This window comes from Amia ocellicauda, chromosome 8 (assembly GCF_036373705.1).
Source record: "Amia ocellicauda isolate fAmiCal2 chromosome 8, fAmiCal2.hap1, whole genome shotgun sequence".
Classification (NCBI taxonomy): Eukaryota; Metazoa; Chordata; class Actinopteri; order Amiiformes; family Amiidae; genus Amia; species Amia ocellicauda.
In genome coordinates, this window is record NC_089857.1 from 18,356,180 (window position 1) to 18,369,521 (window position 13,342).

Genomic DNA, 13,342 nt, shown 5'->3' on the forward strand with positions numbered 1-13,342 from the left:
ACAAAAATAAATAAACAACCAAAAAGGCATTTTTATTAAGCGATTTCTGAACCTTCTGGGGAAATGCATTCAGAAAGCAGATTTTTTCCACAGACAGATTGTAAATAGGGTTTTATTAACTGTAGCAAGGGGGAAGTGGTTAATGATATGCATTCACTATGTTACACATTTACATAAGATGCACATTTTTTATACACAAAAAGTATTACAATATAACTATTACTTCGTATATATAAACATAAAGTATAGCTTTGCATGGAAGATATACTTAATTGACAACAATAATATTTGATTAAAATAGCCTACTGGATACAAAATTATGCATGCATATTTCTACTTTAATTGCAATGCTTTTTCGTCCTCGGAGAAGCTACCTTTTAGTTACATTTTGGTGGAAATCCAACACTTGGTATAGCAATAATAGGGGGGAAAGAGTAAAATGATCTAAACGCACATTAATAATAAAATGCACTTGAAATATGCACATCCACTATTCGCATCACAGCTGTATTTCATGCTGTGTGGATCTGATTTGTCCATGGCTTGGGATGATGGCTTTGCAAAACGGATGCATGCAACCCAACAACGGTCTTTATTGTATCCTACACGGATGAAACAAGGGAGCAGGTTCTCTCCTTTCTCTGTCTTCTCTACCAATCTTGACGTTCAGTTGGGGAAAGGAAGTCCCTCCTCAGCCCAGGGCCAGCGAGCTCGCACACATCATCTGATCTGCCCTATCTAACAACATTGCCCTCTGCTGTGGAGGATCGGTGGATTTATAGCCTCTTTATTCACTGCGAAACATTATATTTTCCTTTGGAAACCCAACATAATAATAAAAAATAACTCTTGTAATAAACAGACAACTTTAATAACTGAAGTATTTGTATTTACATGGAGATCCATAATAACTCACATAGGCCACCTCTGCAAATATATTGGACGTAGTTCGTATGCTAGATTTTATTCAGTACTTCTGATTCAGTTCTCATGCAATAATAATAATATTAATAATTGTTATTATTATTGTTATATATCAGAAATGCAAAAAAGATATATGCCATTATGCATTCGTCTAAATGCATTGATCTTATAATTCATATAAGTGCGTGAATCGTGCCAAAACTCCAGCCACCAAAGCACCACCTAACCCAGGTGAACAATATATGCAGTCTATTTAAAACCAGTTCTACACTTAAGTTGTGTTTTCTCCTAAAGCTCTCACGTCTCCAGCGTACATCATCACATGCAGCCGGCAGAGACTGCATTCGTAACGTAGGCAGATTCAGTCTACCTGCGCTCCACCTGTCGTCCACAGATGCGCTAGCTCTCCGCGCTGCGCAGACGTCCGCAGCTCTGCGCCGCCCCACCGCGCCGCACTGCCGCACACGCCCGCCGAGCTGCGCCGATGTGCGCCGGACGCAGGCGAGCGGCGCCGCGGTGACGCATGCGCGCACGACGCCGGCGCCGCCCCTTCCGGCCGCGCGCTAGGTTGCGCCCCTCTCCCGGTGAGTTTTATAGCAACTGTTGCCCAGTGAATCAGCGCCATAGTCACCGTAGTCCTGGCGACTGTTACCCACCAACAACAACAACTCCTCTCTCCATCTCCACCACCACCTCCTCCACCATCCTCATCATCATCTCCCACAACAACCGCCACAATAGTCCTCGGCCAAGGTGAATATTCCGGCTCTACCTCTGTCTGCTCTTCTCCGACACTCTGCGGGCTCTGCCTCGGTGTCTCGCCGCTCTTCTGTGTGGCTCATATCATATTTATTTCCTAGCTCCCTGCATTGTTTTTTTTGTTTTTTTCTCTCTCTCGCAAATGCACCTTTCCAGCAGGTGTCTGGGGCAATTTATTTTGTAATGGCTTTTGTGTGGTCACGTTGCTTTCTCGCTGCTCTGGCTGTCGCTCTGATATTGCCTTTCCTTTGTTTATTTTCTCTCTTTTTTTGATATTGTGTTTGCTTTAGCCTTTCTTTTGTTTTAGCCATTAGGACTAAAGCTAGCATGCTAAGGTTTGGATTGCATATGTTTTTTGTTTTTTTTTTCCTTCCATCAATGGGATGCAATTCAGTATACATTAAATATGATCCAAAGGCAGCAAGAAGTATCCTTTTTTTTTTTTTTTTTGCAGGATAAGGTGTCGAGAATTGATACATTTTAAGCCATACTTTGCAGCGAAATGGCTCTGGCAGTGTTACGGGGATGTCACTCCGAGTGTGCTATTGCTTTTTCTGTCCTTTCCCTTTTTTCCCCCTTTTCTAAAAACTGTTCCTATCTATCGGTACATATCTTTAATACTTGTATTTCTGCTGAAATGGAAACATGAAAAGATGTTTATGTGGTGACAGCAAGTGCCTGTTCATAAATTGAATGCACCGGAGCAGGTTGTCTTTAACCATTTCAATAATAATACTATTGCTAATGATAACAACAACAATAATAATAATATTAATAATATACTGTTTGTTTGCTTTCCTTTCAACGCATTGTATCTCACTCCGCCGTTGCTTGTCTGGCTATGAATACAGTGACGCTTAATTCGGCTGACTGAGAGAAGGGTTTTCTTGCTGTGCGCGCTGCTCAATAATACTGTGACACAACGATGCAGGCTACTGAATTATATCATATTGAGAGGGGAGTACAGAAATAAGCATGATGTCAAACCATTTCACAATATTATATTGCATTTGTGTATATGGCATACGTTGAGAAATCTGTTTTGGGGCACAAAGTTTGGTGCAACATCTCCCTTTCGGGGGTGACAGCGCCAAAGGTTTGTGATTTATCTTGTATGTGTGAACACGTTACCAGTGTGAGATGTATATTAATCATTTAATTAACGAAATGATGCATAGTTCATGTTAAATATAATGGTCCAGCTTATATCTATAGTCCTGCTCTTTTTGGCAGGGAATGTGCGATAGGCTAGGTCACATTTCGGACTTTCTTATTCAGATGTCAGCCATGCAATGAAAGTACGCATCTTAAAAACTTGAAAGCACTGCCATGCACAATTTCGTTCAAACAGTGTAAAGAATGAATACTTGATCTTGTAGTCAATTGTAACTATTTTATATTAGTGATGTTTTTTTGTATTCTCATGACCAGTTGGCTTCAGTACGCTCTGCGTAGCCATATTATTTCGCACACTCATTGTTTGCAGTTCAGAATACCTTTAAAGCAATTATTGGATATAGCTGTAAACGTTAGGAAAGGAAATCTTGTTTTACTTCTATATATATCAAAATGTAAACACTTGAAGAGTTTCTCACTCTTAAGCTTGACACACACACACATGCACACAAAACACAGATTTTCTACAGAAATTGGTCGCAAAATAAGCTTACATGCAACTAATTCAGACGCAGGCCATCATATCTGGAGGCATGCTAGGGGTCAGTGTCTTCTTGTGATATGAAATTCTGCCCAATCAGTTTCTGTACCAGATGGAATAGCAGGATGGGCTGAAATACTGTAGTACTTATGCTGATCCATTCTAGCAAACATTCTCAGAAGATGATCGACAGTAGACTTCTAAAATGTTTCATTTATTTGACCATCTGTGGCTGTTTATTCATTTTCTCTTACTGGTACAATCAGTTGCATTTTTGGTGGGCTATTAAAGTAATCCTTAAAATTAGTAATATAAAAATGTGCTGGTTTTGAAGATTGTCAATCATTTCCATCTACAATAGCTTTTGTTTCATGTGTATGACAAACAAAAAGCTCAAAACAATATGTGGGATATGTAGGGCATTGAATAGTATTCTGTAGTATTCTGAAAATGGGTAGAAAAGGACTGCTCTGTGCTTTGAAACTATACACCAGTAAGACATTTATGTGTAGACATAAGTGTTCCTGCTAGTCTTCATATCAAGGAAGGCCTCGGTTTCTGTGTTAGTGTATCAACAGGTGCAGCTTGCGGGAAGCACTTGATTTGAATACAGGTCTCATGCTTATTTAGTTACCTCAGTCCAGAGAATGGAGCTACAGTGCTTCTCATTGGGGAAAGATATTTGTTTTAAGTATGAGTGGAATGTAAGTTGTTCTAATTATCACACTTTTTTTCAGGCCATACTAAGCAAAGATTGCTAGTCCCTAAATCACTGGCGTATTATCTAATGTAAAATGCAAAGCAATTGACAGTCAGAGCGCATCTGACCCTAGAGAGTACTTGATAATTTTGTAAGCTGAGACACAGGTTTCAGCAGCACTCCAGTATGTGTTGCCCCACCCAAAGACAGAACTGCCGAGCAAGATATATTTGCTAATCTTTTAGTTGTAATAGTCATCCTTTTAATTTTATATAGCAATTAATTAAATGTATCTCATTATGTATAAGTAACCCAGTTTTCTGCTAATAAGTATTCCTTATGTATACACTTGTGACTGAACAGAAGGTTTAAACAACCCACCTTTTTTGTGTATGCATTGAATCCAGAATTTAGTTTGTATTTGTATTTGTATTTTAATTAATTGAAATTACATTTTTGTATTATTATTTTGAGTGATTGAGTTATCTACAACGCTCTTTTATGTTTGTTAAACCAGTTGAAACAAATCCCAATATAGTATGTACATGTAAAAATATTCCTTGGAGTAATTTTTTGGGTTGGTATGGGTTAAATTGATTAATATAGCATATCCAGTAATTTAATTGGACGATAATGAAAATAATTATTTGCACTGATATATTGTATTAGACAGAAAATAACAGTACTACTTGTTTCATATAAAGTTTACTAATGGATGGGTATTTGTTTAATAATTACAAGGAACATTATCAAAAAATGTCTTAAACATAAGTGTTGTGAATGTTCCACCAAAGATGTTCAGCCAGTTACTCATTACTTTGAAAACAACTTAAAATGGACAGAAACAGCAAGTTGCTTGGTTATGTTGATTAACCATCAGAAAGTGTAAATTGTGTTCCTACTGTTTGAATAAGTTAACTCATAATACAAATAAAGTTCAGAATAAATTCCAATCTATCTATCTATCTATCTATCTATCTATCTATCTATCTATCTATCTATCTATCTATCTATTCTTTAATTACTTGTTTCCACAAATGCATTGTGTGTCTTGCCAGATTGACAAGATTCAGCTTTTACAATTACCATCTGAAAATCAGGAACACATTTTCATCTTGAGGGAAAAGCCTTGAAAAACCCCTGTAAGTGTGTGTCTGATTCCCTTTTGTTTTTGATTGGATTATTTGCTATGCTCAAGATACAGTATTCAAGTAGCTTCTGCAAAGACATCAGAGACTGATTGTGCACAAGTTTCATGGGCAGCCAGTGTGAGTCCTCTGGACTCCTGTGTGGCTGTGTGTTCCGGACTCCGGTGTGGCTGTGTGTTCCGGACTCCGGTGTGGCTGTGTGTTCCGGACTCCTGTGTGGCTGTGTGTTCCGGACTCCGGTGTGGCTGTGTGTTCCGGACTCCTGTGTGGCTGTGTGTTCCGGACTCCGGTGTGGCTGTGTGTTCCGGACTCCTGTATGGCTGTGTGTTCTGGACTCTGGTGTATTCCGGACTCCTGTGTGGCTTTGTTTTCTGGACTCCTGTTTGTTCCGGACTCCTGTGTGGCGGTGTGTTCTGGACTACGGTGTGTTCCGGACTCCTGTGTGGCTTGTGTGTGCACCCTGAGGCCTGTCCATAATTTCTATACTTCCCAGCTTCTTGAAGGAACCTAAAAATTAGAATGATGAATATATTAAGTAACTAAAATAACTGAACATAACAAATTTTCTTTATAACCATTGATTGTGTTAAAAAGCAGTTTAAAATGACAAAAGGATCTTCAATGACAAGTCTTTTATCACATTTCTTAACATCTTATTTTGCAGACAGACAGTTTCGTTCAATATTTCCTTTACTTTGAGAAATACATATGTTTATAAATTACTCTTCTGTCTTATCAGTTTTGATTAGATTAATCACAGTTTAATTTTGAGCAGTATCAATAAATATTAATTAAGACATTCTGAATTTGGAAGCAAACCAAGCTTAAGGTGTGATTTTCTTTTGTTATTATTTATACATTTTTTGCCTAGCATGATGTATAGAAGTATAGTACCTATAATGTAATTTAGCTGGATGCAGAATACACAGCATATTATATGCGGGGCTCCAGCAAATGGTATAGGACTTCAAAAAAATACACAAAAAAAGTTATTTTCATAACTACATATTTTGTAACTAATAAAATAGCATAGTTATGTCTGGAATGGCTAGAACTCTGTACATTTGTTATAGACCTAAATGTTTTGTTTTTTTCTTTGATCTACCAAACATTGGTTCGTAAGTGGTATGACTATTGAAACTCTTTTTTCAAACACAAACTCAAGACTGTTAAAACCGTTTCTGAATGTTCACAGGTGTATCTCTTGTATCTTGTGTATCTCAATACACAATACTTTGGACAAGGGACACTCTTGATTATAATTAGGGCCTACATGTGGATGGAGCATGGTATTGTTGCAAAAAAATATATAATTGTTACTTGGACTTCGAATGAAATACCCAGGGCAAGCATTAACTGATTGTATGCAACTTTATGTGTATTAACTACAATGTTCTCATAACCCTGCTGATACATGGGGCTTTTAATGATGTAATATGTGAACTTATGCTTAATGATCAAAAAGAAACCTGAGATCTAGAACCAAGCATAATTAATGGCTGCTACTCCTTGCAAGTGCAGTGGGGTTTGTGTTAGGTCTGCCCCATGTTTGCCTGTTTCATATGAATGTGGCTTTATAGATGTGTAATGCTGTGTGATAGAAGAATACACTTTACACAAGGTTGGTTAGTTACATTTATGAAATGAGAACCTCTTCCCAGTGCCTGGTGAGATGTGTGGGATGCAGCTGAAATATTATTAGTTAAACAGTGCTTATTATTATATTAATATGGTTATTAGATGTGAGACTAGGACGTGAGTTGCTATACGTTTGAAATGCTATGCTGTTGCTGTTCACCTAGGAAATCTGATATTTTTAGTACCTTAAGAAGGGAAGCAGAATGACAGGTGTGATGTTATAACCTAAATGTACCTGTTGCATTATTTACAGGGTCTTTACTAACTGTAACTAGTTCTATTTTTGTTCAGCTAGTTAATGTATCTTTTTAAAGCATTAAGGATGATGTCGATGGCAAAAGCACTGTTTGTAATAGGGAGGCAGGTTTAATGGTGAGTTGGCTAAAGGGCACTGTTGGATATGGTAACAACATTATATACAAAAACCTGACCTATTTCAATATCCAGTCACTGACTGAATCAAAGCTAAGCCTGCTTCTGTTAATGTTCAGTGTTATCAATATGTTTTATGAAGACAATTAAGTTTTTGGCCTTCAGTAATAATAAACCACAGTTGCCTGCAAGTCATAAACAAATACATACCCAGTAGATTCATATTTGTAATACAGAATACTGATCAAATATAAATTATATAATCATTTAAAGTGGTACTAATCTACTAATCTAAATTTTGATTGTAATAATGTATTGTTTAATTTGTGCTTTTATACGGACCAATTTTTAATTACCTTAACTGCTTTTTATAAGATAGGCTATATTTAATTATCATTATTGTTGTGCTTTTCTAAAGCATTTGTTTTGTGTGGACTTGATAGTGGTTTCCATTATTCGCAGATAGGTACTGGGGGTGGTCTTTAATTACTGCAAATATGTGTTTGTCTTGTTAAGTAACTCCAGTATTTGTCTGTGTTTGGTAGCTCATTGTACTAGAATGTATGCTTATTGTATTGTGTACTGATTGTATTACTGCACTTTGTATTGCTTTGAAATGTGTCTTGTGTAAACTGCCCTGGATGAAGGTGCCTACTTAGAAATAAATGATAATATTAAATATCCTGATAGCTAAATGAATGTAAATCACAGTACATTTTATGATGGTGTATGTTGACAGTGATAATACTTATGAGAGACTTACTCAAATTAAATGCACAGTTTCTATGGGGTTTCATGGGATCTAAACAATTCTCACAGTGTATTTACTATGTTGGTTGTGTTTATGTTTTGTTTTAACTTAGTAATGGGGCCAGATAATATACTCTTGTGTTTCTCCAGCCTCCACTAGTCCAGTTTAATGCTCCACTTTCACAGGGCATTTATTTCAAAGCTTTACATTGCAAACATGCACAGATCAGATCTAATATTTATAAAATAAACGATGAATTGTTATTGTGTCACATGCAGGGTAAACTGCAGAAGATACTTATGTGTGTTCTCTGTTGCTGGCAAGATAAAACAGCTGGATAGGTAGAGGAGTGCTCGTAGTAGTCCTCTTCCAGGTTAAACATTATCACAGCTGTTTTATTGAAGCATGGCAGCGTGACTAAAATGTCAGTATTTTTGTACTTGAAGAGGGCAGTTGTTTCAGCTCTGTGCATTTGTACAGAAGGTTGTAAATAGAGGTGATCAATATGCAGGCTGAGTCTACAGAAGTAGTGTGCTTTGACTTTTGAGTGTCCATGTGTGATGTCAGATTCTATCCTAAGATACTGAAGACTAAATGGTTTATTATTATTTAGGATTTGAGTTGCATTTGAACATCTCTTGTAATCTGGATCATTTTCAGAGTGGGTGAATCTCCCTACACACTTTTAAACGGCCATGTGTGTTTGTCTACATTGGTTCACATTCACTGAGTTTTGCAGAAATCAAATAAAAAACCTTACCCAAATGCTTCTGTTACACCTGTGTAGGTCAGTTACAGGGAAGTTGTAAGAACTGTCACAATTATCATTCACAAATGAGTATTATTCTGCTTAACGCAAGCGTTTAATCTGTGAAAATCTGTATGTTTAAAAAATATCCAATAGGATTATCTTTAAACTCAGGTAATACAAAATTTGTAAACCATATCATTTGGTAAGATCGTGATATTTCAATGTTGTAGTGCACATTTGACCTTTGAAATGCCCAATATCAAACAACATCATAAAAAATGTAACAAATTTCAGATAAATCAATATTAGAGTCATAGTTAAATAAAACTGTAATATTGTTACTCAGGGGTGGGAAAAAGGAGCCACAAAGGCAGCTACTACAGCAGAAGTGATTAATGCTCAAAGCCAGCTTCAGGAATACTTAAGTGAACATTTCTAAGTCATACGGTAAACCCATACCAGGGCCCCATTTTCAACAAGATCATTAATCGTGATGCTTTTGTAAGCCTCCTGTTCAAATAATAATTCATGCTTAGCACTAATTAATGACTACAGAGAGTAAAGCCCTACAGTAGGAAGCAGGAAGAGTGAATTAGACAGATTTATATCTGTTGGCAAGAGGCATTATTTCACAGGGATCAGGTTATGTTTCTTATTCATCTGGTTCCTAAAGTTAAAAGAAATCTATGGGCAAGATGTTATGAGGTGCAGATTGTCTAAGAATTAACATGAATGCTGTTTTAAGGTGTTACATTTTTTTCATCCTTTCATAATAGAGTTGAGTCTTCTTTTACCCAAAGAGCAGAAGCTGTTCATAATGTATTGAGAACGATATATGCCAACCCTGACCTAAAGGACTGTTTAAATCCTTTCATTAGGGGACCTAAATAACTGCTATTTCTCATCAGTTCTGTTCTGTGGAACTCAGTTCAGGACACTGAGAAGATTATGTATTGTTTTCTGTTTGAACCATTTTGTCAAGGTGTCTTATTGTGGTAATATAGTGTATGAATACTTAATAACAATGCCAGCATTTTGGACAATTTGGACGTTCGTCCATGAGGGCCTGAAATAAAAGTCAGCATTGGACTTCAAGGCCGGTTTATACTTAGAAGGAGAAGAATCTCACTTCACTAACCTTTCTCTCAGTGTTCATGCATGTGTCAGAGCTTCTTTTCAATAGAATGAGCTCCGATCACTATTCAGAGTTTTGAACAGGAAATAAGATTCTCCCTTTATAATTACATCAGAGTGTGACTCAGTAACTGAAAAGGGAGTGTTTCATTTATTAAGTTTGAACAAAAGTACAAAGTGATAAGTCAGTTGCTTAAGTGGGCCCATACGTTTTTTATTTGGCTGTGTCGGTAACGGTTATATTATAGATCATGTGTAATCTCGCTTTTTTGTGTGTTTTCTACTGGTTTGTGTTAACAGCACACTACTATAGGTATCTGATACAAAGGTTCAACAATGTATGATATTATTACAATCAACATTTGTCAACTAATGATCCTGAATGTAATCCTGATCTGAATTTGAATGTGTACTGTCTGATGCTATAATTTCTGCCATTTACATTTCAGTTTCTTACCCGATCAAAATCACTTTAGAAAACAATACTTCTTTGTTGTTCTTTAACATAGTTAAGCACAATATTGTTTGTTGTTCACTGAATTCTCAGAGCATGTTTCCAGAAGCACTTAATTAATTTCTCTGGAGGTCAACCACTCACAATGTGAGCTGGCTGAACTCTGAGAGAGTGCTTCACCTGGCATTGCAAACACCCAGGTCCTAGTTAAGACTTGAGAAATGTGTTCACGGCACAATTCTTCATGGTGTTATCCATAGTCATGTGATTTCAATTGGGAAGGCTAAAGAGTAGAATGTGGGTGGAGGCCTTAGGTCTTTATTGTATTTCTTTGCTTGTCTAGAAACAACAGGACAGAGACAAAAAGACAAGATCTAGGTGGTTTGCTGGCAAAACAGGAGCATAGAGGGAGCAGGCTTCTATTTTCCACCATAGTAGTCTGGATTTGTACTCTTGCCTTAATGAATGCACGCAACAATGCTGTGCCTAAGAAATCTAACCAGTTCCTCGATTATTGTGTAAATTTAAATCTGAAATATTAGGAACCAGATATCTAAGCAGCCTTATGGACGAGTCTTTCTATCTGATCACCTTACCCGATCTGAGAGCTGTACCTTGGAGAAAATAAACCTCACCACCTGTTGCCCATATCCTATTCCCTTCAGGAGCTTAAGGATATATATAATATATATATATCCTCACTAACCAGTCCTTGCTTTTCGGAGTTCTCCCCTCAGGTTTTCAAAAGTAATTTCCTGTTTTAAGCAATTATCAGACAATTTCAGATGCCCTGTTTTCAAAAACGGAATGTTCCCAGGTCCTTTAAATGGTTCTGGTAAAAGCATATGCAGGACCTCTTCCCTGATTTGATATGCATGAACCATTCCAGTCAGGTTTCATACAGGCTCGCACCGCCCAGCCGGCTCCTGTAGGACTGGCAGATGACCTTTGAGTTCTGACTCAGGTTCTGTCACTCCTCATAACTCTACACTTAAGTGTGGCCTTTGATGCTGTCGATAATTCGGTTTCGCTGTGGTATTAATGGTAGCATGTGGAAGGGGTTCAAGTCTCATCTCACTTCATACTAAAGCATTACATATATTTTTTAAAAGGAGTATTTTACCAGTAAAAGAGTAAAGGGAATTAAATAATTGGAAAAGAGGTGTTTTCTTTGAGATTGAAAGCAGGGACCACCTGTTTTGGGTTTTAAGGGTTTTGGACTTGGATATCTGTCCTCTCTATTAAGCCTAAATTAGGAGATATCAGTGAGTTCTTTTCAATGCTGATCAGACTTTTTAATTTGTTTAGTTTTTTAATGAGTTTAGCCCATCATCTTCAAGGAGTTTCAAGAAGTAAATATGTTCTTAATGTAGCATTTTTTTAATTGTTTGTCATTTGTGATGACAGTTGGTTTAAGACAAAAAATGTTCCTGTGGCTGTACCTCAGGAGGAGTCATTAACTGTATGAAACAAATGAAGAAGGGATGGGAGTATTGTTGGGTCTTAGGGATGGCAGACATCGCAGTGAGGCACACACTGTTCCGGGAATATAATTCAATGATTTACTGTTTGGTATTTCAAATAAGAAAGAGAGAGCTCCAAACATGTATTGGTGTTGTGCCCTCAATTTTAATAAGCAGTTATTGAAGAGACTTACCCAAGAAGTGGTGTGTGACTTTTATTCTTCTTTTGTAATGATTTACATTCAACATGAGGGAATACATTAAAAAGGAGAAGAGCACAAAGTCAGCATCTCAGGAAAACATAATTACCACATATGATAAAATACAAACAGTTTGACTATGCACAGTTCTTTTGTTTATTTCTAACAGCCTGTGGACTTCGAGATAGCGTTATTCCTTTTGTGTCCTTTCTTTGGTATCTCGTACTACACATCATGTCCCCGTGCTTCTGTTTAAACAGGCAGGTGTTGTTTCTACTGCCTTTATATTAAGAGCATTCATTTTTTGTATTTTATGCTACAGTAACTTTTACCTTGGGATTGCTACTTCTTGGTTATTTTACCAATAATCTGACTGAAGCACCATATAGAAAATGGCACTAGTAAATTATCACACTCTCACATATTTTATAAATATAAATGTCTTTAATTAACTCCAGGCTGGCAATTGCCCCAGTGGGAGCCGTTTCTATCTATAGTTAAGGCACATTTTATTTTTGACTTTATTGCTTAGTTTTTAAATCTCCATTACTCTTTAGGATGGGATTTGAAAAACATCTGTAAATTAAAGCAAATCAGAGCACACTTGACATTTGTTTAGGGATTTTGTACAAATTCATTTTCTTGACCATATGCTAATACACACATTGAGTCATTTCAGGATATTATATTCTAACAGTGTGTCTGAAGCAGAACCCATAAAAAAAACCATAAAGACATCCTATATTAGCAAATGATTATCAGAGGAAAGAGAAAACATAATTAAAATTAAAAGTGTTGGATCAAAAAATTATAATTATTATTATTATTATTGCAAGGCAGAGGAATTAAAAGTGTTGTATGAAATGTACAGAGAAGTGCACCATTTTAGTTTTAGTGTTACTACATTTGCTTTATTATTATTGTTGTTGTTGTTGTCCTTCTGATGATGCTGTCATGTAGTCTACCTTGTTTAGCACTGAAATATAACTTTGCAAGTAATCAAGGACGGGAATATAGTTTAAATTCAAATCTCTTACACTTAATAAGTATTTTTTCTGGTTCTTATCATGATCACTGCACAAGACCATTATATTTAAAATTGGATAGGGTTGGATTTGATTAATAATGTAAAACTGAAACCTTGCTATTAAAGTTTAAATAAATGCCTCGAATTAACTCTGTCTGCTAAGGAATGTAATAATAATAATAATATAAAGTTTTTTATGTCAACAGTGGAAGTATACAGTACAGTTCTCTCAGTTCTGCCAGAGCAGAATATATTAATAATGGCAAGTTCTGGTCTATTGATTTAACTGTTCTCTAATGTTTCATTATGTGTGTCCCTGATTTGAGTTTTTTTTCTCTATCCCTTAATCTTCTTTCTGTATTGT

At 36.5% G+C, this 13,342-nt stretch overlaps 1 protein-coding gene across 1 annotated transcript in view; it reads left to right on the forward strand.

Annotated features, from left to right (window-relative positions):
• Positions 1–1,495: 1,495 nt before the first annotated feature.
• The window catches only part of rfx3 (regulatory factor X, 3 (influences HLA class II expression)), a 46,376-nt gene continuing 34,529 nt past the window's right edge, over positions 1,496–13,342 (forward strand). Inside the window, exon 1 of the mRNA XM_066712246.1 lies at positions 1,496–1,677. The gene's annotated coding sequence lies outside the window, so the exon portion shown is untranslated. The remainder of the gene's footprint in view (positions 1,678–13,342) is intronic.